The following is a 24,136-nucleotide window of genomic DNA, read 5'->3' on the forward strand; positions in this document are numbered from 1 at the left end:
CTTAACTTCATGGTTATGATTGGGCGAGAGCAGTGCCGCGTGTTGTCCATCGCCGCCCGCTCCACACGTACTCGAGGGATATAAGAATAAACATCCCACTCAATGTCGCGTGCGATCATACTAGCACTAATGCACCGGATCCCATCAGAACTCCGAAGTTAAGCAGCGTGCTTGGGCGAGAGCATTTCTAGGATGGGTGACCCCCTGGGAGTCCTCGTGTTGCACCCTTTTTGTGTTTTTCTATTTTTGATTACTTTTTGACAGACGATTTTCGGCTTAAATCATCTGAATCTCGATCGGGACCAGATAAGACATATGAAATGAAAGTAGCTCGGGCACTGCCGGATTTGGACAAAATTGTAGGCTAATTTGATTGTAAACGGGCAAACGGACGAGACTCATTACTACGCAATGAGTTGACGAGATTTTAGCTGAATTCCTTTTCTAAGACCCTCTAATTTGCGATTTACCGCTTCTGTTAAGCTTTCGTTTCCTCGAGAAATCCGCTTAGGAAGTTCGAAATTCGATTCCGGTTCCATTTTATCGTATCCCAGGCATAATAATAGCTTTACATTCGTTATTTCCTTCTTCTTATTTTTTTTCTATTTTCTGTGAACATTTATCGATTTTTGTTGTCGTGAGCCGGTTCTGTGCGGAAGGGTATGACGCAGATTACTCCAGAGACGGTTAACTCATTAAAAATAATATTTCGACTGTTTTATCCATAATTTACGTAAACGGTCGGGACACGAGGTCTTCCCAGGGAGGTCACCCATCCTAGCTCTGCCATCGCACCAGAACGCTTAACTTCATGGTTATGATTGGGCGAGAGCAGTGCCGCGTGTTGTCTATCGCCGCCCGCTCCACACGTACTCGAGGGATATAAGAATAAACATCCCACTCAATGTCGGGTGCGATCATACCGGTACTTATGCACCGGATCCCATCAGAACTCCGAAGTTAAGCGTGCTTGGGCGAGAGCAGTAATAGGATGGGTGATCCCCTGAGAAAGTCCTCATGTTTCACCCCTTTTCGTGTTTTTCTATTTTTGATTACTTGTTGGCAGACGATTTTCGGCTCAAATCATCTGAATCTCGATCGGGACCAGATAAGACATGTGAAATGAAAGTAGCTCGGGCACTGCCGGATTTGGACAAAATTGTAGGCCAATTTAATTGTAAACGGGCAAACGGACGAGACTCATTACTACGCAATGAGCTGACGAGATTTTAGCCGAATTCGTTCTCTAAGACCCTCTAATTTTCGATTTACCGCTTCTGTTAAGCTTTCGTTTCCTCGAGAAATCCGCTTAGGAAGTTCGAAATTCGATTCCGATTTTATTTTGTCGTATCCCAGGCATAATAATAGCTTTACATTCGTTATTTCCTTTTTCTTATTTTTTTCTATTTTCTGGGAAAAATTATCGATTTTTGTTGTCGTGAGCCGGTTCTGTGCGGAAGGGTATGACCCAGATTACTCCGGAGACGGTTAACTCATTAAAAATAATTATTTCGACTGAAATCAACGTAGCTCGGGCACTGCCGGATTTAGACAAAATTGTAGGCTAATTTGATTGTAAACGGGCAAACGAACGAGACTCGTTACTTCGTAATGAGCTGGTGAGATTTTAGCCGAATTGCTTCTCTAAGACCCTCTAATTTGCGATTTTCCGCTTCTGTTGAGCTTCTGTTTCCTCGAGAAATCCGTTTAGGAAGTCCGAAATTCGATTCCCGTTCCATTTTATCGTATCCCAGGCATAATAATAACTTTACATTCGCTATTTCCTTCTTTTTATTTTTTTTTCTATTTTCTGAGGACATTTATCGATTTTTGTTGTCGTGAGCCGGTTCTGTGCGGAAGGGTATGACGCAGATTACTCCGGAGACGGATAACTCATTAAAAACAATTATTTGACTGTTTTATCCATAATTTACGTAAACGGTCGCATCACGAGGTCTTCCCAGGGAGGTCACCTATCCTAGCTTTGCCATCGCGCCAGAACGCTTAACTTCATGGTTATGATTGGGCGAGAGCAGTGCCCCGTGTTGTCCATCGCCGCTCGCTCCACACGTACTCGAGGGATATAAGAATAAACATCCCACTCAATGTCGGGTGCTATCATACCAGCACTAATGCACCGGATCCCATCATAACTCCGAAGTTAAGCGTGCTTGGGCGAGAGCAGTACTAGGGTGGGTGAACCCCTGGGAAGTCCTCGTGTTGCACCCCTATTTGTGTTTTTCTATTTTTTTTTAATTTTTGACATATGATTTTCGGCTCAAATCATCTGAATCTCGATCGGGAACAAATAAGACATGTGAAATCAACGTTGCTCGGGCACTGCCGGATTTGGACAAAATTGTAGGCTAATTTGATTGTAAACGGGCAAACAAACGAGACTCATTACTCCGCAATGAGCTGGCTAGATTTTAGCCGAATTCCTTCTCTAAGACCCTCTAATTTGCGATTTTCCGCTTCTGTTAAGCTTTCGTTTCCTCGAGAAATCCTCTTAAGAAGTACGAAATTCGATTCCTGTTCCATTTTATCGGATCTCAGGCATAATAATAGCTTTACATTCGCTATTTTCTTCTTATTTTTTTTTTCTATTTTCTGGGAACATTTAGCGATTTTTGTTGTCGTGAACCGGTTCTGTACTGAAGGGTATGACGCAGATTACTCCGGAGACGGTTAACTCATTAAAAACAATTATTTCGACTGTTTTAGCCCTAATTTACGTAAACGGTCGCGACACGAGTATTTCCCAGGGAGGTCACCCATCCTAGCTCTGCCATCGCTCCAGAACGCTAACTTCATAGTTCTGATTGGGCGAGAGTACTGCCGCGTGTTGTCCATCGCCGCCCGCTCCACACGTACTCGAGGGATATAAGAATAAACATCCCACTCAATGTCGGGTGCCATCATACCAGCACTAATACCCCGGATCCCATCAGAACTGCGAAGTTAAGCGTGCTTGGGCGAGAGCAGTACTAGAATGGGTGACCCCCTGGGAAGTCCTCGTGTTGGCACCCCTTTTCGTGTTTTTCTATTTTTGATTTCTTGTTGACAGACGATTTTCGGCTCAAATCATCTGAATCTTGATCTGGATCAGATAAGACATGTGAAATCAATGTAGCTCGGGCACTGCCAGATTTGGACAAAATTGTAGCCTAATTTTATTGTAAACGGGCAACAAAACGAGACTAATTACTCCGCAACGAGCTGACGAGATTTTAGCCGAATTTCTTCTCTAAGACTCTCTAATTTGCGATTTTCTGCTTCTGTTAAGCTTCCATTTCCTCGAGAAATCCGCTTAGTAAGTTCGAAATTTGATTTCGGTTCCATTTTATCGTATCCTAGGCATAATAATAGCTTTACATTCACTATTTTCTTCTTCTTATTTTTTTTTCTATTTTCTGCGAACATTTAGCGATTTTTGTTGTCGTGAGCCGGTTCTGTGCGGAAGGGTATTATGTAGATTACTCCGGAGATGTTTAACTCATTATAAAAAATTATTTCGACTGTTTTATCCATAATTTACGTTAACGGTCACGACACGAGGACTTCCCAAGGAGGACACCCATCCTAGGTCTCTGCCATCGCGCAAGAACGCTTAACTTCATGGTTATGATTGGGCGAGAGCAGTGCCGCGTGTTGTCCATTGCCGCCCGCTCCACACGTACTCGAGGGATATATGAATAAACATCCCACTCAATGTCGGGTGCTATCATACAAGCACTAATGCACCGGATCCCATCATAACTCCGAAGTTAAGCTTGCTTGGGAGAGAGCAGTACTAAGATGGGTGACCCCTAGGAAAGTCCTCGTATTGCACCCCTTTTCGTGTTTTTCTATTTTTGATTACTTGTTGACAGACGATTTTTGGCTCAAATCATCTGAATCTAGATCGGGACCAGATAAGACATGAGAAATCAACGTAGCTCGGGCAGTGCCGGATTTAGACAAAATTGTAGGCTAATTTGATTGTAAACGGGCAAACGAACAAGACTCATTACTACGTAATGAGCTGACGAGATTTTAGCCGAATTCCTTCTCTAAGACCCTCTAATTTGCGATTTACCGCTTCTGTTAAGCTTCCGTTTCCTCGAGAAATCCGTTTAGGAAGTTCTAAATTCGATTCCGGTTCCATTTTATCGTATCTCAGGCATAATAATAGCTTTACATTCGCTATTTCTTCTTTTTACTTTTTTTCTATTTTGTGGGAACATTTATCGATTTTTGTTGTCGTGAGCCGGTTCTGTACGGAAGGGGGTATCATGCAGATTACTCCGGAGACGGTTAACTCATTAAAAACAATTATTTCGACTGTTTTATCCATAATTTACGTAAACGGTCGCGACACGAGGTCTTTCCAGGGAGGTCACCCATCCTAGCCGAATTCCTTCTCTAAGACTCTCTAATTTGCGATTTTTCGCTTCTGTTAAGCTTCCGTTTCCTCGAGAAATCCGCTTAGTAAGTTCGAAATTCGATTTCGGTTCCATTTTATCGTATCCCAGGCATAATAATAGCTTTACATTCACTATTTTCTTCTTCTTATTTTTTTCTATTTTCTGCGAACATTTAGCGATTTTTGTTGTCGTGAGCCGGTTTTGTGCGGAAGGGTATTATGTAGATTACTCCGGAGACGTTTAACTCATTATAAACAATTATTTCGACTGTTTTATCCATAATTTACGTTAACGGTCGCAACACGAGGACTTCCCAAGGAGGACACCCATCCTAGCTCTCTGCCATCGCGCAAGAACGCTTAACTTCATGGCTCTTACTGGGCGAGAGCAGTGCCGCGTGTTGTCCATCGCCGCCCGCTCCACACGTACTTAAGGGATATAAGAATAAACATCCCACTCAATGTCGGGAGCGATCATACCAGCACTAATGCACCGGATCCCATCATAACTCCGAAGTTAAGCGTGCTTGGGAGAGAGCAGTACTAGGATGGGTGACCCCCTGGAAAGTCCTCGTGTTGCACCCTTTTTCGTGTTTTTCTATTTTTGATTACTTGTTGACAAACGATTTTCGGCTCAAATCATCTGAATCTCGATCGGGACTAGATAAGACATGTGAAATCTGCGTAGCTCGGGTACTGCCGGATTTGGACAAAATTGAAGCCTAATTTTATTATAAACGGGCAAACGAACGAGAATCATCACTCCGCAATGAGCTGGCGAGATTTTAACCGAATTCTTTCTCTAAGACCCTCTAATTTGCGATTTACCGCTTCTGTTAAGCTTCCGTTTCCTCGAGAAATCCGTTTAGGAAGTTCTAAATTCGATTCCGGTTCCATTTTATCGTATCTCAGGCATAATAATAGCTTTACATTCGCTATTTCTTCTTTTTACTTTTTTTCTATTTTGTGGGAACATTTATCGATTTTTGTTGTCGTGAGCCGGTTCTGTACGGAAGGGGGTATCATGCAGATTACTCCGGAGACGGTTAACTCATTAAAAACAATTATTTCGACTGTTTTATCCATAATTTACGTAAACGGTCGCGACACGAGGTCTTCCCAGGGAGGTCACCCATCCTAGCCGAATTCCTTCTCTAAGACTCTCTAATTTGCGATTTTTCGCTTCTGTTAAGCTTCCGTTTCCTCGAGAAATCCGCTTAGTAAGTTCGAAATTCGATTTCGGTTCCATTTTATCGTATCCCAGGCATAATAATAGCTTTACATTCACTATTTTCTTCTTCTTATTTTTTTTCTATTTTCTGCGAACATTTAGCGATTTTTGTTGTCGTGAGCCGGTTTTGTGCGGAAGGGTATTATGTAGATTACTCCGGAGACGTTTAACTCATTATAAACAATTATTTCGACTGTTTTATCCATAATTTACGTTAACGGTCGCGACACGAGGACTTCCCAAGGAGGACACCCATCCTAGCTCTCTGCCATCGCGCAAGAACGCTTAACTTCATGGCTCTTACTGGGCGAGAGCAGTGCCGCGTGTTGTCCATCGCCGCCCGCTCCACACGTACTTAAGGGATATAAGAATAAACATCCCACTCAATGTCGGGAGCGATCATACCAGCACTAATGCACCGGATCCCATCATAACTCCGAAGTTAAGCGTGCTTGGGAGAGAGCAGTACTAGGATGGGTGACCCCCTGGAAAGTCCTCGTGTTGCACCCTTTTTCGTGTTTTTCTATTTTTGATTACTTGTTGACAAACGATTTTCGGCTCAAATCATCTGAATCTCGATCGGGACTAGATAAGACATGTGAAATCTGCGTAGCTCGGGTACTGCCGGATTTGGACAAAATTGAAGCCTAATTTTATTATAAACGGGCAAACGAACGAGAATCATCACTCCGCAATGAGCTGGCGAGATTTTAACCGAATTCTTTCTCTAAGACCCTCTAATTTGCGATTTTCCGCTTCTGTTAAGCTTCTGTTTTCTCGAGAAATCCGTTTAGGAAGTCCGAAATTCGATTCCGATTCCATTTTATCGTATCCCAGGAATAATAATAGCTTTACATTCGTTATTTTCTTCTTGTTATTTTTTTTCCTATTTTCTAGGAACATTTAGCAATTTTTGTTGTCGTGATCCAGTTCTCTGCGGAAGGGTATAACGTAGATTACTCCGGAGACGGTTAACTCATTAAAAATAATTATTTCGACTATTTAGCCATAATTTACGTAAACGGTCGCGACACGAGGACTGCCCAAGGAGGTCACCCATCCTAGCTCTGCCATCGCGCCATAACGCTTAACTTCATGGTTCTGATTGGGCGAGAACAGTGCCGCGTGTTGTCCATCGCCGTCCGCTCCACACGTACTCAAAGGATATAATAATAAACATCCCACTCGATGTCGTGTGCGATCATACTAGCACTAATGCACCGGATCCCATAAGAACTCCGAAGTTAAGTGTGCTTGGGTGAGAGCAGTACTAGGATGGGTGACCCCATGGAAAGTCCTCGTGTTACACTCTTTTTCGTGTTTTTCTATTTTTGATTACTTTTGGACAGACGATTTTCGGCTCAAATCATCTGAATCTCGATCGGGACCAGATAAGACATGTGAAATCTACGTGGCTCGGGCACTGCCGGATTTGGACAAAATTGTAGGCTAATTCGATTGTGAACGGGCAAACGAACGAGACTCATTACTCCGCAATGAGCTGGCGAGATTTTAGCCGAATTCCTTCTCTAAGACCCTCTAATTTGCGATTTTCCGCTTCTGTTAAGCTTTCGTTTCCTCGAGAAATCCGCTTAGGAAGTCCGAAATTCGATCCGATTCCATTTTATCGTATCCCAGGCATAATAATAGCTTTACATTCGCTATTTTCTTATTCTTATTCTTTTTCTATTTTCTGGGAACATTTAGCGATTTTTGTTGTCGTGAGCCGGTTCTGTGCAGAAGGGTATGTCGCAGATTACTCCAGAGACGGTTAACTCATTAAAAACAATTATTTCGACTGTTTTATCCAGAATTTACGTAAACGGTCGCGACACGAGGACTTCCCAAGGAGGTCATCCATCCTAGCTCTGCCATTGCGCCAGAACGCTTAACTTCATGGTTCTGATTGGGCGAGAGCAGTGCCGTGTGTTGTCCCTCACCGCCCGCTCAACACGAACTCGAGGGATATAAGAATAAACATCCCACCCAATGTCGGGTGCGATCATACCAGCACTAATGCATCGGATCCCATCAGAACTCTGAAGTTAAGCGTGCTTGGGCCAGGGCAGTACTAGGATGGGTGACCCCCTGGGGAAGTCTTCATGTTGCACCCTTTTTCGTGTTTTTCTATTTTTGATTACTTGTTGACAGACGATTTTCAGCTCAAATCATCTGAATCACGATCGGGACCAGATAAGACATGTGAAATCAACGTAGCTCGGACACTTCCGGATTTGGACAAAATTGTAGCCTAATTTGATTGTAAACGGTTAAACCAACGAGACTCATTACTCCGCAATGAGCTGGCGAGATTTTAGCCGAATTCCTTTTCTAAGACCCTCTAATTTGCGATTTTCCGCTTCTGTTAAGCTTTTGTTTCCTCGAGAAATCCGCTTAGGAAGTCTGAAATTATATTCCGGTTCCATTTTATCGTATCCCAGGCATAATAATAGCTTACATTCGCAATTTTATTATTTTTATTTTTTTTTCTATTTCCTGGGAACTTTAAGCGATTTTTGTTGTCGTTAGCTGGTTCTGTGCGGAATGGTATAACGCAGATTAATCCGGAGACGATTAACTCATTAAAAACAATTATTTCGACTGTTTTAGCCATAATTTACGTAAGCGGTCGCGACACGAGGACTTCCCAGGGAGGTCACACATCCTAACTCTGCCATCGCGCCAGAACGCTTAACTTCATGGTTCTGATTGGGCAAGAGCAGTGCCGCGTGTTGTCCATCGCCGCCCGCTCCACACGTACTCGAGGGATATAAGAATAAACATCCCACTCAGTGTCGGGTGCGATCATACCAGCACTAATGCACCGGATCCCATCAGAACTCAGAAGTTAAGCGTGCTTGGGCGAGAGTAGTACTAGGATGGGTGACCCCCTAGGAAGTCCTCGTGTTGCACCTCTTTTCGTGTTTATCTATTTTTGATTACTTGTTGATAGACGATTTTCGGCTCAAATCATCTGAATCTCGATCGGGACCAGATAAAACGTAGCTAGTGCATTGCCGGATTTGGACAAAATTGTAGCCTAATTTTATTGTAAACGGGCAAATGAACGAGACTCATTACTCCGCAATGAGCTGGAGTGATTTTAGCCGAATTCCTTCTCTAAGACACTCTAATTTGCGATTTTCCGCTTCTGTTAAGCTTCCGTTTCCTCGAGAAATCCGCTTAGGAAGTCCAAAATTCGATTCTTGTTTTATTTTATCGTATCCCAGGCATAATAATAGCTTTACATTCGCTATTTTCTTCTTCTTGTTTTTTTCTATTTTCTGGGAACATTTAACGATTTTTGTTGTCGTGAGCCGGTCCTGTGCGGAAGGGTATGACGCAGATTACTCCGGAGACGGTTAACTCATTAAAAACAATTATTTCGACTGTTTTAGCTATAATTGACGTAAACGGTCGCGGCACGAGGACTTCCTAGGGAGGTCACCCATCCTAGCTCTGCCATCGCGCCAGAACGCTTAACTTCATGGTTCTGATTGGGCGAGAGCAGTGCCACGTGTTGTCCATCGCCGCCCGCTCCACACGTACTCGAGGGATATATTAATAAACATCCCACTCAATGTCGTGGGCGATCATACCAGCACTAATGAACCGGATCCCATCAGAACTCCGAAGTTAAGGGAGCTTGGGCGAGAGCAATACTAGGATGGGTGACCGACCCCATGAGAAGTCCTCGTGTTGCACCCCTTTTTTTTTTTTTTTTTTTTTGATTACTTGTTGACAGACGATTTTCGGCTCAATTCTTCTGAATCTCGATCGGGACCAGATGAGACATGTGAAATCAACGTAGCTCGGGCAATGCCGGATTTGGACAAAATTGTTGCCTAATTTGTTTGTAAACGGGCAAACGAACGAGACTCATTACTCCGCAATAAGCCTGCGAGATTTCAGCCGAATTCCTTCTATAAGACCCTCTAATTTGTGATTTTCCGCTTCTGTTAAACTTCCGTTTCCTCGAGAAATCCGCTTAGGAAGTCCGAAATTCAATTCCGGTTCCATTTTATCGTATCTCAGGCATAATAATAGCTTTACATTCGCTATTTTCTTCTTCTTATTTTTTTTACTATTTTCTGGGAAAATTTAGTGATTTTTTTTTGTCGTGAGTCGGTTCTGTGCGGAAGGGTATGACGCAGATCACTCCGGACAAAATTGTTGGCTAATTTGATAGTAAACGGGCAAACGGACGAGACTCATTACTACGCAATGTGCTGACGAGATTTTAGCCGAATTCCTTCTCTAAGACCCTCTAATTTGCGATTTACCGCTTCTGTTAAGCTTTCGTTTCCTCGAAAAATCCGCTTAGGAAGTTCAAAATTCGATTCCGATCTCATTTTATCGTATCCCAGGCATAATAATAGCTTTACATTCGCTATTTTCTTATTCTTATTCTTTTTCTATTTTCTGGGAACATTTAGCGATTTTTGTTGTCGTGAGCCGGTTCTGAGCGGAAGGGTATGACTCAGATTATTCCGGAAACGGTTAACTCTTTAAAAACAATTATTTCGACTGTTTAGGCTATAATTGACGTAAACGGTCGCGACACGAGGACTTCCCAGGGAGGTCACCCATCCTAGCTCTGCCATTGGGCCAGAACGCTTAAATTCATGGTTCTGATTGGGCGAGAGCAGTGCCGCGTGTTGTCCATCGCCGCCCGCTCCACACGTACTCGAGGGATATAAAAATAAACATCCCACTCAATGTCGGGTGCGATCATACCAGCACTAATGCATCAGATCCCATCAGAACTCCGAAGCTAAGCGTGCTTGGGTGAGACCAGTACTAGGATGGGTGATCCACTGGGAAGTCCTCGTGTTTCAACCTTTTTCGTTTTTTTCTATTTTTGGTTACTTGTTGACAAACAATTTTTGGCTCAAATCATCTGAATTTCGATCGGGGCCAGATAAGACATGTGAAATCAACGTAGCTCGGACACAGTCAGATTTGGACAAAATTGTAGCCTAATTAGATTGTAAACGGGCAAACGAACGTGACTCATTACTCCGCAATGAGCTGGCAAGATTTTAGCCGAATTCCTTCTCTAAGACCCTCAAATTTGTTATTTTCCGCTTCTGTTAAACTTCCGTTTCCTCGAGAAATCCGCTTAGGAAGTCCGAAATTCGATTCCGGTTCCATTTTATCGTATCTCAGGCATAATAATAGCTTTACATTCGCTGTTTTCTTCTTTTTATTTTTTTTCTATTTTCTGGGAACATTTAGCGATTTTTGTTGTCGTGAGCCGGTTATGTGCGGAACGGTATGACGCAGATCACTCCGGAGATGGTTAACTCATTAAAAAAAAATATTTCGACTGTTTTAGCCATAATTTACGTAAACGGTCGCGACACGAGGACTTCTCAGGGAGGTCACCCATCCTAGCTCTGCAATCGCGCCAGACCGCTTAACTTCATGGTTCTGATTGGGAAAGAGCAGTGCCGCGTGTTGTCCATCGCCGCCTGCTCCACACGTACTCGAGGGATATAAGAATAAACATCCCACTCAATGTTGGGTGCGATCATACCAGCACTAATGCACCGTATCCCATCAGAACTCCGAAGTTAAGCGTGCGTGGGTGAGACCAGTACTAGGATGGGTGACCCCTGTGGAATCCTCGTGTTACACCCCTTTTCGTGTTTTTCTATTTTTGATTACTTGTTGAGAGACGATTTTCGGCTCAAATCATCTGAATCACGATCGAGACCAGATAAGACATGTGAAATCAACGTAGCTCAGGAGCTGCCGGATTTGGACAAAATTGAAGCCTAATTTGATTGTAAACTGGCAAACGAACGAGACTCATTACTCCGCAATGAGCTGGCGAGATTTTAGCCGAATTCCTTCTCTAAAACCCTCTAATTTGCGATTTTCCGCTTTTGGTAAGTTTCCGTTTCCTCGAGAAATCCGGTTAGGAAGTTCTAAATTCCATTCCGGTTCCATTTTATCGTTTCCCAGGCATAATAATAGATTTACATTCGCTATTTTCTTCTTCTTATTTTTTTTTCTATTTTCTGGGAATATTTAGCGATTTTTGTTGTCGTGAGCCGGTTTTCTGCGGAAGGGTATGACGCAGATGACTCCGGAAACGGTTAACTCATTATAAACAATTATTTTGACTGTTTTAGCTATAATTTACGTAAACGATCGCGACAGGAGGACTTCCGAGAGAGGTCACCCATCCTAGCTCCGCCATCGCGCCAGAACGCTTAACTTCATGGTTCGAATTGGGCAAGAGCACTGCCGCGTGTTGTCCATCGCCGCTCGCGCCACACGTACTCAAGGGATATAAGAATAAACATCCCACTCAATGTCGGCAGCGATCATACCAGCACTAATGCACCGGATCCCATCAGAACTCCGAAGTTAAGCGTGCTTAGGCGAGACCAGTAATAGGGTGGGTGATCCCCTGGGAAGTCCTCGTGTTGCACCTTTTTCGTGTTTTTTCTATTTTTGATTACTTGTTGACAGACGATTTTCGGTTCAAATAATCTGAATCATGATCGGGACCAGATAAGACATGTGAAATCAACGTAGCTCGGGCACTGCCGGATTTGGACAAAATTGAAGGCTAATTTGATTTTAAACTGGCAAACGAACGAGACTCGTTACTCCGCAATGAGCTGGCGAGATTTTAACCGAATTCATTCTCTAAGACCCTCTAATTTGCGATTTTCCGCTTCTGTTAAACTTCTTTTTCCTCGAGAAATCCGCTTAGGAAGTCCGAAATTCGATTCCGGTTCCATTTAATCGTATCTCAGGCATAATAATAGCTTTACATTCGCTATTTTCTTCTTCTTATTTTTTTTAATATTTTCTGGGAACATTTAGCGATTTTTTTTGTCGTGAGTCGGTTCTGTGCGGATGGGTATGACGCAGATCACTCCCGAGATGGTTAACTCATTAAAAAAAATTATTTCGACTTTTTTAGCAATAATTTACGTAAACGGTCGAGACACGAGGACTTCACAGGGAGGTCACCCATCCTAGCCCGGCCATCGCGCCAGAACGCTTAACTTCATGGTTCTGATTGGGCGAGAGCGGTGCCGCGTGTTGTCCATCGATGCCCGCTCCACACGTACTCAAAGGATATAAAAATAAATATTCCACTCAATGTCGGGTGCGATCATACCAGCACTAATGCACCGGATCCAATTAGAACTCCGAAGTTAAGCATGCTTGGGTGAGACCAGTACTAGGATGGGTGACCACCTGGGAAATCCTCGTGTTGCACCCGTTTTCGTGTTTTTCTATTTTTGATTACTTGTTGACAGACGATTTTTGGCTCAAATCATCAGAATCTCGATCGGGACCAGATAAGACATATGAAATCAACGTAGCTCGGGCTTTGCCGGATTTGGACAAAATTGTAGGCTAATTCGATTGTAAACGGGCAAACGAACGAGACTCATTACTCCGCAATGAGCTGGCGAGATTTTAGCCGAATTCCTTATCTAAGACCTCTAATTTGCGATTTTACGCTTCTGTTAAGCTTCTGTTTCCTCAAGAAATCCGCTTAGGAAGTTCTAAATTCGATTACGGTTCCATTTTATCGTATCCCAGGCATAATAATAGCTTTACATTTGCTGTTTTCTTCTTTTTATTTTTTTTCTATTTTCTGGGAACATTTAGCGATTTTTGTTGTCGTGAGCCGGTTCTGTGCGGAACGGTATGACGCAGATCACTCCGGAGATGGTTAACTCATTAAAAACAATTATTTCGACTGTTTTAGCCATAATTTACGTAAACGGTCGCGACACGAGGACTTCCCAGGGAGGTCACCCATCCTAGCTCTGCCATCGCGCCAGAACGCTTAACTTCATGGTTCTGATTGGGCAAGAGCAGTGCCGCGTGTTGTCCATCGCCGCCTGCTCCACACGTACTCGAGGGATATAAGAATAAACATCCCACTCAATGTTGGGTGCGATCATACCAGCACTAATGCACCGTATACCATCAGAACTCCGAAGTTAAGCGTGCACTCTTTTTCGTGTTTTTCTATTTTTGATAACTTGTTGACCGAGATTTTCGGCTCAAATCATCTGAATCTCGATCAGGACCAGATAAGACATGTGAAATCAACGTAGCTCGGGCATTGCCGGATTGGAAAAATTGGAGGCTAAGTTTCTGTTTCCTCGAGAAATCCGTTTAGGAAGTCCGAAATTCGATTCCGGTTGCATTTTATCGTATCCCAGGCATAATAATAACTTTACATTCGCTATTTTTTTCTTCTAATTTTTTTTCCTATTTTCTTGGAACATTTAGCGATTTTTTTTGTCGTGAGCCGGTTCTGAGCGGAAAGGTATGACGCAGAATACTCCGGAGACTGTTAACTCATTAAAAACAATTATTTCGACTGTTTTAGCTATAATTTACGTAAACGGTCGCGACATAACGACTTCTTAGGGAGGTCATCCATCCTTGCTTTGCCATCGCGCCAGAACGCTTAATTTCATTGTTCTGATTGGGCGAGAGCAGTGCCGCGTGTTGTCCATTGCCGCTCGCGCTACACGTACACGATGAATATAAGAATAAACATCCCACTCAATGTCGGGTGTGATCATACCAGCACTAATGCATCGGATCCCATCAGAACTCCGAAGTTAAGCGTGCTTGGGCGAGATCAGTACTAAGTTGGGTGACCCCATGGGATGCTTCATGTTGCACCCCTTTTCGTGTTTTTCTATTTTTGATTACTTCTTGACAGACGATTTTCGGCTCAAATCATCTGAATACCGAACGGGACCAGATAAGACATGTGAAATCAACGTAGCTCGGACACTTCCGGATTTGGACAAAATTGTAGCCTAATTTGATTGTAAACGGGCAAACAAACGAGACTCATTATTCCGCAATGAGCTGGCGAGATTTTTGCCGAATTCCTTCTGTAAGACCCTCTAATTTGCGATTTTCCCCTTCTGTTAAGCTTCCATTTCCTCGAGAAATCCGCTTAGAAAGTCCAATTTCGATTCCAGTTCCATTTTATCGTATACTAGGCATAATAATAGCTTTACATTCGCTATTTTCTTCTTCTTTTTTTTTTCTATTTTCTTGGAACATTTAGCGATTTTTGTTGTCTTGAGCAGGTTCTGTGCGGAAGGGTATGACGCATATTACTCAGGAGACAGTTAACTCATTAAAAAGAATTATTTCGACTGTTTTATCCATAATTTAAGTAAACGGTCGCGACACGAGGCCTTCCCAGGGAGGTCACCATTTCTAGCTCTGCCATCGCGCAAGAACGCTTAACTTCATGGTTCTGATTGGACGAGAGCAGTGCCGCGTGTTGTCCATTGCCACCGCTCCACACGTACTCGAGGGATATAGGAATAAACATCCCACTCAATTTTGGGTGCGATCATACCAGCACTAATGCATCGGATCCAATCATAACTTGTTGACAGAGATTGGGCGATCATACCAACACGAAATTAAGCGTGCTTGGGCAAGAGCTGTACTAGGATGGGTGACCCCCTGGGAAGTCCTCGTGTTTCACCCCTTTTCGTGTTTTTCTATTTTTGATTACTTGTTGACAGACGATTTTTGGCTCAATCATCTGAATCTCGATCGGGACTTGATAAGACATTTGAAATCAACGTAGCTCGGGCACTGCCGGATTTGGACAAAATTGTAGGCTAATTTGATTGTAAACGGGCAAATGAACGAGACTCATTACTCCACAATGAGCTGGCGAGATTTTAGCCGAATTCCTTCTCTAAGACCCTATAATTTGCGATTTTCCGCTTTTGTTAAATTTCCGTTTCCTCGAGAAATCCGCTTATGAAGTTCTAAATTCGATTCCGATTCCATTTTATCGTATCCCAAGCATAATAATAGCTTTACATTTGCTATTTTCTTCTTCTTATTTTTTTTCTATTCTCAGGGAATATTTAGCGATTTTTGTTGTCGTGAGCCGGTTCTGTGCGGAAGGGTATGACGCAGATGACTCTGGAAACGGTTAACTCATTAAAAACAATTATTTCGACTGTTTTAGCTAAAATTTTCGTAAACGGTCGCGACAGGAGGACTTTAAAGGGTGGTCACCCATCCTAGCTCTGCCATCGCGCCAGAACGCTTAATTTCATGGTTCCTATTGGGCGAGAGCAGTGCCGCGTGTTGTCCATCGCCGTTCGCGCCACACGTACTCGAGGGATATAAGAGTAAACATCCCACTCAATGTCGGGAGCGATCATACCAGCACTAATGCACCAGATCCCATCAGAACTCCGAAGTTAAGCATTCTTGGACGAGACCAGTAATAGGATGGGTGATCCCCTGGGAAGTCCTCGTGTTGCACTCCTTTTTGTGTTTTTTCTATTTTTTATTACTTGTTGAGAGACGATTTTCGGCTCAAATCATATGAAACACGATCGGGACCAGATAAGACACGTGAAATCAACGTAGCTCCGGCACTGCCGAATTTGGACAAAATTGTAGGCTAATTTGATTGTAAACGGGCAAACGAACGAGACTCATTACTCCGCAATGAGCTGGCGAGATTTTAGCCGAATTCCTTCTCTAAGACCCTCTAATTTGCGATTTTCCGCTTCTTTTAAGCTTTCGTTTCCTCGAGAAATCCGTTTAGGTAGTCCGAAATTCGATTCCGGTTCCATTTTATCGTATCCCAGGAATAATAATTGCTTTACATTCGCTATTTTCTTCTACTTATTTTTTTTTTCTATTTTTTGGGAACATTTAACGATTTTTTTTTTCTTCAGCCGGTTCTGTGCGGAAAGGTATGCCGCAGATTACTTCGGAGACGGTTAACTCATTAAAAACAATTATTTCGACTGTTTTAGCTATAATTTAAGTAAACGGTCGCGACACGAGGACTTCCCAGGGAGGTCACCCATCCTAGCTCTGCCATCGCGCCAGAACGCTTAACGTCATTGTTCTGATTGGGCGAAAGCAGTGCTGCGTGTTGTCCATCGCCTCCCGCTCCACACGTACTCTAGGGATATAAGAATAAACATCCCACTCAATGTCGGGTGCGATCATACCCGCACTAATGCACCGGATCCCATCAGAACTCCGAAGTTAAGCGTGCTTGGGCGAGAGCAGTACTAGGATGATTGACCCCATGGGAAATTTTCGTGTTGCACCCATTTTCGTGTTTTTCTATTTTTGATTAATTAGTAACAGACGATTTTTGGATCTCGATCGGACAAGATAAGACATGTGAAATCAACGTAGCTCGGGCACTGCCGGATTTGGACAAATTTGTAGCCTAATTTGATTGTAAACGGGCAAACGAACGAGATTCATTACTCTGCAATGAGCTGGCGAGATTTTAGCCGAGTTTCTTCTCTAAGACCCTCTAATTTGCGATTTTCCGCTTCTGTTAAGCTTCCGTTTCCTCGAGAAATCTTCTTAGGAAGTTCTAAATTCGATTTCGGTTCCATTTTATCGTATCCCAAGCATAATAATAGCTTTACATTCGATATTTTCTTCTTCTTATTTTCTTTTCTATTTTCTGGGAACATTTAACGATTTTTGTTTTCTTGAGCCGGTTATGTGCGGAAGGGTATGACGCAGATTACTCCGGAGACGGTTAACTCATTAAAAAAAATTATTTCGACTGTTTTAGCTATAATTTACGTAAACGGTCGAGACAGAGGACTTCACAGGGAGGTCACCCATCCTAGCTCTGCCATCGCGACAGAACGCTTAACTTCATGGTTCTGATTGGGCGAGAGCAGTGCCGCGTGTTGTCCATCGATGCCCGCTCCACACGTACTCGAAGGATATAAGAATAAACATCCCACTCAATGTCTGGTGCGATCATACCAGCACTAATGCACCGGATCCCATCAGAACTCCGAAGTTAATCATGCTTGGGTGAGACTAGTAATAGGATGGGTGATCCCATGGGAAGTCCTCGTGTTGAACCTCTTTTCGTGTTTTTCTATTTTTGATTATTTTTTTGACAGACAATTTTCGGCTCAAATCATCTGAATCTCGATCGGGACCAGATAAGACATGTGAAATAAACGTAGCTCGGGCACTGCCGGATTTGGACAAAATTGTAGGCTAATTTGATTGTAAACGGGCAAACAAACGAGACTCATTCTCTTGATGAGCTGGCGAGATTTTAGCCGAATTCCTTCTTTATGACCATCTAATTTGCGATTTTCCGCTACTGTTAAGCTTCTGTTTCCTCAAGAAATTCATTTAGGAAGTCCGAAATTCGATTCCGGTTCCATTTTATCGTATCCCAGGCATAATATTAGCTTTACATTCGCTATTTTCTCCCTCTAATTTTTTTCCTATTTTCTTGGAACATTTAGCGATTTTTGTTGTCTTGAGCCGGTTCTGAGAGGAAGGGTATGATGCAGATTACTCCGGAGACGGTTAACTCATTAAAAACAATTATTTCGACTGTTTTAGCTATAATTTACGTAAACGGTCGCGACATAAGGACTGCCCAGGGAGGTCACCCATCCTCGCTCTGACATCGCGCCAGAACGCTTAATTTCATGGTTTTTATTGGGCGAGAGCAGTGCCGCGTGTTGTCCATCGTCGCTCGCGCTACACGTACTCGACGGATATAAGAATAAACATCGCACTCAATGTCGGGTGCGATTATACCAGCACTAATGCACCGGATCCCATCAGACTCCGAAGTTAAGCGTGCTTGGGTGAGATCAATACTAGGTTGGGTGACCCCCTCGGAAGTCTTTGTGTTGCACCCTTTTACGTGTTTTTCTATTTTTGATTACTTGTTGACAGACGATTTTCGGCTCAAATCAACTAAATCACGATCGGGACCAGATAAGACATGTGAAATCAACGTAGCTCGGACACTGCCGGATTTGGACAAAATTGTAGCCTAACTTGATTGTAAACGGGCAAACGAACGAGACTCATTACTCCGCAATGAGCTGGCGAGATTTTAGCCGAATTCCTTCTGTAAGACCCTCTAATTTGCGATTTTCCGCTTCTGTTAAGCTTCCATTTCCTCGAGAAATCCGCTTAGAAAGTCCGAAATTCGATTCCGGTTCTATTTTATCGTATACCAGACATAATAATAGCTTTACATTCGCTATTTTCTTCTTCTTATTTTTTTTTCTATTTTCTTGAAACATTTAGCGATTTTTGTTGTCTTGAACAGGTTCTGTGCGGAAGGGTATGGCGCATATTACTCTGGAGACGGTTAACTCATTAAAAACAATTATTTCGACTCTTTTATGCATAATTTCAGTAAACGGTCGCGACACGAGGACTTCCCAGGGAGGTCACCCATTCTAGCTCTGCCATCGCGCCAGAACGCTTAACTTCATGGTTCTGATTGGACGAGAGCAGTGCCGCGTGTTGTCCATCGCCGCCGCTCCACACGTACTCGAAGGATATAATAATAAACATCTCACTCAATTTCGGGTGCGATCATACCAGCAATAATGCATCGGATCCCATCAGAACTTTGAAGTTAAGCGTGCTTGGGCAAGAGCTGTACTAGGATGGGTGTCCCCCTGGGAAGTCCTCGTGTTTCACCCCTTTTCGTGTTTTTCTATTTTTGATTATTTGTTGACAGACGATTTTCGGCTCAAATCATCTGAATCTCGATCGGGACTTGATAAGACATGTGAAATCAACGTAGCTCGGGCACTGCCGGATTTAGAAAAAATTGTAGCCTAATTTGATTCTAAACGCGCAAACGAACGAGACTCATTACTCAGTAATGAGCTTGCGAGATTTTAGCCGAATTCCTTCTCTAAGACCCTCTAATTTGCGATTTTTCGCTTCTGTTAAGCTTCCGTTTCCTCGAGAAATCCGCTTAGGAAGTCCGAAATTCGATTCTGGTTCCATTTTATCGTATCTCAGGCATAATAATAGCTTTATATTCGCTATTTTCTTCTTCTTATTTTTTTTTATTTTCTGGGAACATTTAGCGATTTTTGTAAACGTGAGCCGGTTCTGTGCGGAAGGGTATGACGCAGATTACTCTGGAAACGGTCGCGACACGAGGACTTGCCAGGGAGGTCACCCATCCTAGCTCTGCCATCGCGCCAGAACCCTTAAGTTCATAGTTCTGATTGGGCGAGAACAGTGCCGCGTGTTGTCCATCGCCGCCGCTCCACACGTACTCGAGGAATATAAGAATAAACATCCCACTCAATGTTGGGTACGAAAATACCAGCACTAATGCATCGGATCCCATCAGATCTCCGAAGTTAAGCGTGCTTGGGCGAGACCAGTACTAGGATAGGTGACCCCCTGGGAAGTTCTCGTGTTGCACCCATTTTCGTGTTTTTCTATTTTTGATTACTTGTTGACATACGATTTTCGGCTCAAATCATCTGAATCACGATCGGGACCAGATAAGACATGTTAAATCAACGTAGCTCGGGCACTGCCGGATTTGGTAAAAATTGTAGCCTAATTTGATTGTAAACGGGCAAACAACGAGACTCATTACTTCGCAATGAGATGGAGTGATTTTAACGGAATTCCTTCTCTAAGACCCTCTAATTTGCGATTTTCCGCTTCTGTTAAGCTTCCGTTTCCTCAAAAATCTGCTTAGGAAGTTCGAAATTCGATTCCGGTTCCATTTTATCGATTCCGGTTCTGTGCGGAAGGGTATGATGCAGATTACTCCGGAGACGGATAACTCATTAAAAACAATTATTTCGACTGTTTTATCCATAATTTACGCAAACGGTCGCGACACGAGGATTTCCCAGGGAGGTCACCCATCCTAGCTCTGCCTTCGCGTCAGAACGTTAAACTTCATGGTTCTGATAGGGCGAGAGAAGTGCCGCGTGTTGTTTATCGCCTCCCGCTCCACACGTATTCGAAGGATATAAGAATAAACATCCCACTCATTAATGGGTGCGATCATACCAGCACTAATGCACCGGCTTCCCTCAGAACTCCGAAGTAAAGCGTTCTTGGGCGAGAGCGGTACTAGGATGGGTGACCCCTTGGGAAGTCCTCGTGTTGCACCCCTTTCCGTGTTTTCCTATTTTTGATTACTTGTTGACAGAAGATTTTCGTCTCAAATCATCTGAATCTCGATCGGGACGAGATAAGACCTGTGAAATCAACGTAGCTCGGGCACTGCCGGATTTGGACAAAATTGTAGGCTAATTTGATTGCAAACGGGGAAACGAACGAGACTTATTACTCCGCAATGAGGTGGCGAGATTTTAGCCGAATTCCATCTCTATGACCCTCTAATTTGCGATTTTCCGCTTCTGTTAAGCTTCCGTTTTCTCGAGAAATCCGCTTAGGATGTTTGAAATTCGATTCCGGTTCTTGTATCCCAGGCATAATAATAGCTTTACATTTTCTATTTTCTTCTTCTTATTTTTTTTTCTATTTTCTGGGAACATTTAGCGATTTTTGTTGTCTTGAGCTGGTTCTGTGCGGAAGGGTATGACGCAGATTACTTCGGAGACGGTTAACTAATTAAAAACAATTATTTCGACTGTTTAAGCCATAATTTACGTAAACGGTCGCGACACGAGGACTTCTCAGGGAGGTCACCCATCCTAGCTCTGCCATCGCGCCAGAACGCTTAACTTCATGGTTCTGATTGGGCGAGAGCAGTGCCGCATGTTGTCCATCGCCGCCTGCTCCATACATACTGGAGGGATATAAGAATAAACATCTCACTCAATGTCGGGTGCGATCATACCAGCACAAATGCACCGGATCCTATCAGAACTCCGAAGTTAAGCGTGCTTGGGCGAGAGTAGTACTAGGATGGGTGATCCCCTGGGAAGTCCTCGTGTTGCACTGTTTTTCTTGTTTTTTTATTTTTGATTACATGTTGACAGACGATTTTCGGCTCAAATCATCTGAATCTCGATCGGGACCAGATAAGACATGTGAAATCAACGTAGCTCGGGCACTGTCGGACTTGGACAAAATTGTAGCCTAATTTAATTGTAAACAGGCAAACGAACGAGACTCATTACTCTGCAATGAGGTGGCGAGATTTTAGCCGAATTCCTTCTCTAAGACCCTCTAATTTGCGAATTTTCGCTTCTGTTAAGCTTCCGTTTCCTCGAGAAATCCTCTTAGGAAGTTCGAAATTCGATTCCGGTTCCATTTTATTGTATCCCAGGCATAATAATAGCTTTACATTCGCTACTTTCTTCTTCTTATTTTTTTTTCTATTTTCTGGGAACATTTAGCGATTTTTGTTGTCGTGAGCCGGTTCTGTGCGGAAGGGTATGACGCAGATTACTCCGGAGACGGTTAACTTATTAAAAACAACTATTTCGACTGTTTTATCCATAATTTACGTAAACGGTCCCGACACGAGGCCTTCCCAGGGAGGTCACCCATCCTAGCTCTGCCATCGCGCTAGAACGCTTAACTTCATGGTTCTGATTGGGCGAGACAAGTGCCGCGGGTTGTCCATCGCCGCCCGCGGGTTGTCCATCTGTTATGCTTCCGTTTCCTCGAGAAATCCGCTTAGGAAGTTCGAAATTCTATTCCGGTTCCATTTTATCGTATCCCAGGCATAATAATAGCTTTACATTCTCTATTTTCTTCTTTTTATTTTTTTTCCTATTTTCTGGTAACATTTTGCAATTTTTGTTGTCGTGAGCCGGTTCTGCGCGGAAGGGTATGACGCATATTACTCCGGAGACGGTTAACTCATCAAAAAAAATTATTTCGACTGTTTTATCCATAATTTACGTAAACGGTCGCGACACGTGGATTTCCCAGGGATGTCACCCATCCTAGCTCTGCCATCGCGCCAGAACGCTTAACTTCATGGTTATGATTGGGCGAGAGCAGTGCCGCGTGTTGTCCATCGCCGCCCGCTCCATACGTACTCGAGGGATATAAGAATAAACATCCCACTCAATGTCGGGTGCGATCATACCAGCACTAATGCACCGGATCCCATCAGAACTCCGAAGTTAAGCGTGCTTGGGCGAGACCAGTACTAGGTTGGGTGACCCCTGGGGAAGTCCTCGTGTTGCACCCCTTTTCGTGTTTTTCTATTTTTGATTACTTGTTGACAGACGATTTTCGCCTCAAATCATCTGAATCTCGATCGGGACCAGATAAGCCATGTGAAATCAACGTAGCTCGGGCACTGCAGGATTTGGACAAAATTGTAGGCTAATTTGATTGTAAACGGGCAAACGAACGAGACTCATTACTTCACAATGAGCTGGCGAGAGTTTAGCTGAATTCCTTCTCTAAGACCCTCTAATTTGCGATTTTTCCGCTTCTGTTAAGCATTCCGTTTCCTCGATAAATCCGCTTAGGAAGTTCGAAATTCGATTCCGGTTCCATTTTATTGTATCCCAGGCATTATAATAGCTATACATTCGCTAGTTTCTTCTTCTTATTTTTTTTTCTATTTTCTGGGAACATTTAGCGATTTTTGTTGTCGTGAGCCAGTTCTGTGCGGAAGGGATGACGCATATTACTCTGGAGACTGTTAACTCATTAAAATAAATTATTTCGACTGTTTTATCCATAATTTACGTAAACGGTCGCGACACGAGGAATGCCCAGGGAGGTCACCCATCCTAACTCTGTCATATCGCCAGAACGTTTAACTTCGTGGTTCTGATTGGGCGAGAGCAGTGCCGCGTGTTGTCTATCGCCATCCGCTCCACACGTACTCATGGGATATAAGAATAAACATCCCACTAAATGTCGTGTGCGATCATACCAGCACTAATGCACCGGGGATCCCATCAGAATTTCAAAGTTAAGCGTGCTTAGGAGAGAGCACTACTAGGATGGGTGACCCCCTGGGAAGTCCTCGTGTTGCACCCCTTTTCGCGTGTTTTTCTATTTTTGATTACTTGTTGATAGAAGATTTTCGGCTGAAATCATCCGAATCTCGATCGGGACTAGATAAGACATGTGAAATCAACGTAGCTCGGGCACTGCCGGATTTGGACAAAATTGTAGGCTAATTTGATTGTAAATGGGCAAACGAACGAGAATCATTACTCCGCAATGAGGTGGCGAGATTTTAGGCGAATTCCTTCTCTAAGACCCTTAATTTGCAATTTTCCGCTTCTGTTAAGCTTTCGTTTTCTCAAAAAATCCGGATTTGGACAAAATTGTAGCCTAATTTGATTGTAAACGGGCAAACGAACGAGACTCATTTTCCGCAATGAGTTGGCGAGATTTTAACCGAATTCCTTCTCTAAGAACCTTTTATTTTCGATTTTCAGCTTCTGTTAAACTTCCGTTTCCTCGAGAAATCCGCTTAGGATTTTCAAAATTCGATTCCAGTTCCATTTTATCGTATCCTAGGCATAATAATAGCTTTACATTCGCTATTTTCTTCTTCTTATTTTTTTCTATTTTCAAGGAACATTTAGAGATTTTTGTTGTCGTGAGCCGGTTCTGTGCGGAAGGGTATGACGCAGATTACTCCGGAGACGGTTAACTCATTAAAAACAATTATTTCGACTGTTTTATCCATAATTTACGTAAACGGTCGCGACACGAGGACTGCCCAGGGAGATCACCCATCCTAGCTCTGCCATCGCGCCAGAACG

General features: G+C 43.2%; 20 non-coding genes and 6 pseudogenes across 20 annotated transcripts; all 26 read left to right on the plus strand.

Moving 5' to 3' along the window:
* Positions 1-107: 107 nt before the first annotated feature.
* Positions 108-228, plus strand: LOC142509885 (5S ribosomal RNA). The gene has a single exon (XR_012808031.1). It is a non-coding gene; the product is annotated as a 5S ribosomal RNA (ribosomal RNA).
* Positions 229-909: 681 nt separating this feature from the next.
* Positions 910-1,029, plus strand: LOC142510124 (5S ribosomal RNA). Its single transcript, XR_012808255.1, has one exon. It is a non-coding gene; the product is annotated as a 5S ribosomal RNA (ribosomal RNA).
* A 1,081-nt stretch (positions 1,030-2,110) lies between these two features.
* Positions 2,111-2,229, plus strand: LOC142517441 (5S ribosomal RNA). The gene has a single exon (XR_012813187.1). It is a non-coding gene; the product is annotated as a 5S ribosomal RNA (ribosomal RNA).
* Positions 2,230-2,910: 681 nt separating this feature from the next.
* Positions 2,911-3,030, plus strand: LOC142517413 (5S ribosomal RNA). Its single transcript, XR_012813161.1, has one exon. It is a non-coding gene; the product is annotated as a 5S ribosomal RNA (ribosomal RNA).
* Positions 3,031-3,716: 686 nt separating this feature from the next.
* On the plus strand, positions 3,717-3,835 carry LOC142512054 (5S ribosomal RNA; annotated as a pseudogene).
* A 1,036-nt stretch (positions 3,836-4,871) lies between these two features.
* On the plus strand, positions 4,872-4,990 carry LOC142507683 (5S ribosomal RNA). Its single transcript, XR_012805934.1, has one exon. It is a non-coding gene; the product is annotated as a 5S ribosomal RNA (ribosomal RNA).
* Positions 4,991-6,027: 1,037 nt separating this feature from the next.
* Positions 6,028-6,146, plus strand: LOC142507684 (5S ribosomal RNA). The gene has a single exon (XR_012805935.1). It is a non-coding gene; the product is annotated as a 5S ribosomal RNA (ribosomal RNA).
* A 683-nt stretch (positions 6,147-6,829) lies between these two features.
* LOC142507670 (5S ribosomal RNA) lies at positions 6,830-6,948 on the plus strand. Its single transcript, XR_012805921.1, has one exon. It is a non-coding gene; the product is annotated as a 5S ribosomal RNA (ribosomal RNA).
* A 682-nt stretch (positions 6,949-7,630) lies between these two features.
* On the plus strand, positions 7,631-7,750 carry LOC142509475 (5S ribosomal RNA). The gene has a single exon (XR_012807647.1). It is a non-coding gene; the product is annotated as a 5S ribosomal RNA (ribosomal RNA).
* Positions 7,751-8,433: 683 nt separating this feature from the next.
* On the plus strand, positions 8,434-8,552 carry LOC142513387 (5S ribosomal RNA). Its single transcript, XR_012809336.1, has one exon. It is a non-coding gene; the product is annotated as a 5S ribosomal RNA (ribosomal RNA).
* Positions 8,553-9,221: 669 nt separating this feature from the next.
* On the plus strand, positions 9,222-9,344 carry LOC142511223 (5S ribosomal RNA; annotated as a pseudogene).
* Positions 9,345-10,359: 1,015 nt separating this feature from the next.
* Positions 10,360-10,478, plus strand: LOC142510278 (5S ribosomal RNA). The gene has a single exon (XR_012808401.1). It is a non-coding gene; the product is annotated as a 5S ribosomal RNA (ribosomal RNA).
* Positions 10,479-11,161: 683 nt separating this feature from the next.
* Positions 11,162-11,279, plus strand: LOC142509984 (5S ribosomal RNA). Its single transcript, XR_012808126.1, has one exon. It is a non-coding gene; the product is annotated as a 5S ribosomal RNA (ribosomal RNA).
* A 684-nt stretch (positions 11,280-11,963) lies between these two features.
* LOC142509084 (5S ribosomal RNA) lies at positions 11,964-12,082 on the plus strand. Its single transcript, XR_012807272.1, has one exon. It is a non-coding gene; the product is annotated as a 5S ribosomal RNA (ribosomal RNA).
* A 684-nt stretch (positions 12,083-12,766) lies between these two features.
* On the plus strand, positions 12,767-12,885 carry LOC142517316 (5S ribosomal RNA). Its single transcript, XR_012813069.1, has one exon. It is a non-coding gene; the product is annotated as a 5S ribosomal RNA (ribosomal RNA).
* A 1,315-nt stretch (positions 12,886-14,200) lies between these two features.
* Positions 14,201-14,318, plus strand: LOC142509498 (5S ribosomal RNA). The gene has a single exon (XR_012807669.1). It is a non-coding gene; the product is annotated as a 5S ribosomal RNA (ribosomal RNA).
* A 1,511-nt stretch (positions 14,319-15,829) lies between these two features.
* Positions 15,830-15,948, plus strand: LOC142510120 (5S ribosomal RNA). The gene has a single exon (XR_012808252.1). It is a non-coding gene; the product is annotated as a 5S ribosomal RNA (ribosomal RNA).
* Positions 15,949-16,634: 686 nt separating this feature from the next.
* On the plus strand, positions 16,635-16,753 carry LOC142516199 (5S ribosomal RNA). Its single transcript, XR_012812006.1, has one exon. It is a non-coding gene; the product is annotated as a 5S ribosomal RNA (ribosomal RNA).
* Positions 16,754-17,421: 668 nt separating this feature from the next.
* LOC142510582 (5S ribosomal RNA) lies at positions 17,422-17,540 on the plus strand (annotated as a pseudogene).
* A 682-nt stretch (positions 17,541-18,222) lies between these two features.
* LOC142510825 (5S ribosomal RNA) lies at positions 18,223-18,340 on the plus strand (annotated as a pseudogene).
* Positions 18,341-19,023: 683 nt separating this feature from the next.
* Positions 19,024-19,142, plus strand: LOC142510559 (5S ribosomal RNA; annotated as a pseudogene).
* Positions 19,143-19,768: 626 nt separating this feature from the next.
* On the plus strand, positions 19,769-19,887 carry LOC142508404 (5S ribosomal RNA). Its single transcript, XR_012806618.1, has one exon. It is a non-coding gene; the product is annotated as a 5S ribosomal RNA (ribosomal RNA).
* A 588-nt stretch (positions 19,888-20,475) lies between these two features.
* Positions 20,476-20,594, plus strand: LOC142508639 (5S ribosomal RNA). Its single transcript, XR_012806846.1, has one exon. It is a non-coding gene; the product is annotated as a 5S ribosomal RNA (ribosomal RNA).
* Positions 20,595-21,271: 677 nt separating this feature from the next.
* Positions 21,272-21,390, plus strand: LOC142514950 (5S ribosomal RNA). The gene has a single exon (XR_012810820.1). It is a non-coding gene; the product is annotated as a 5S ribosomal RNA (ribosomal RNA).
* A 1,084-nt stretch (positions 21,391-22,474) lies between these two features.
* Positions 22,475-22,593, plus strand: LOC142513281 (5S ribosomal RNA). The gene has a single exon (XR_012809236.1). It is a non-coding gene; the product is annotated as a 5S ribosomal RNA (ribosomal RNA).
* Positions 22,594-23,278: 685 nt separating this feature from the next.
* Positions 23,279-23,399, plus strand: LOC142511935 (5S ribosomal RNA; annotated as a pseudogene).
* The last annotated feature ends 737 nt before the right edge of the window (positions 23,400-24,136 follow it).

Source organism: Primulina tabacum, chromosome 10, assembly GCF_025594145.1.
Source record: "Primulina tabacum isolate GXHZ01 chromosome 10, ASM2559414v2, whole genome shotgun sequence".
Lineage (NCBI taxonomy): Eukaryota > Viridiplantae > Streptophyta > Magnoliopsida > Lamiales > Gesneriaceae > Primulina > Primulina tabacum.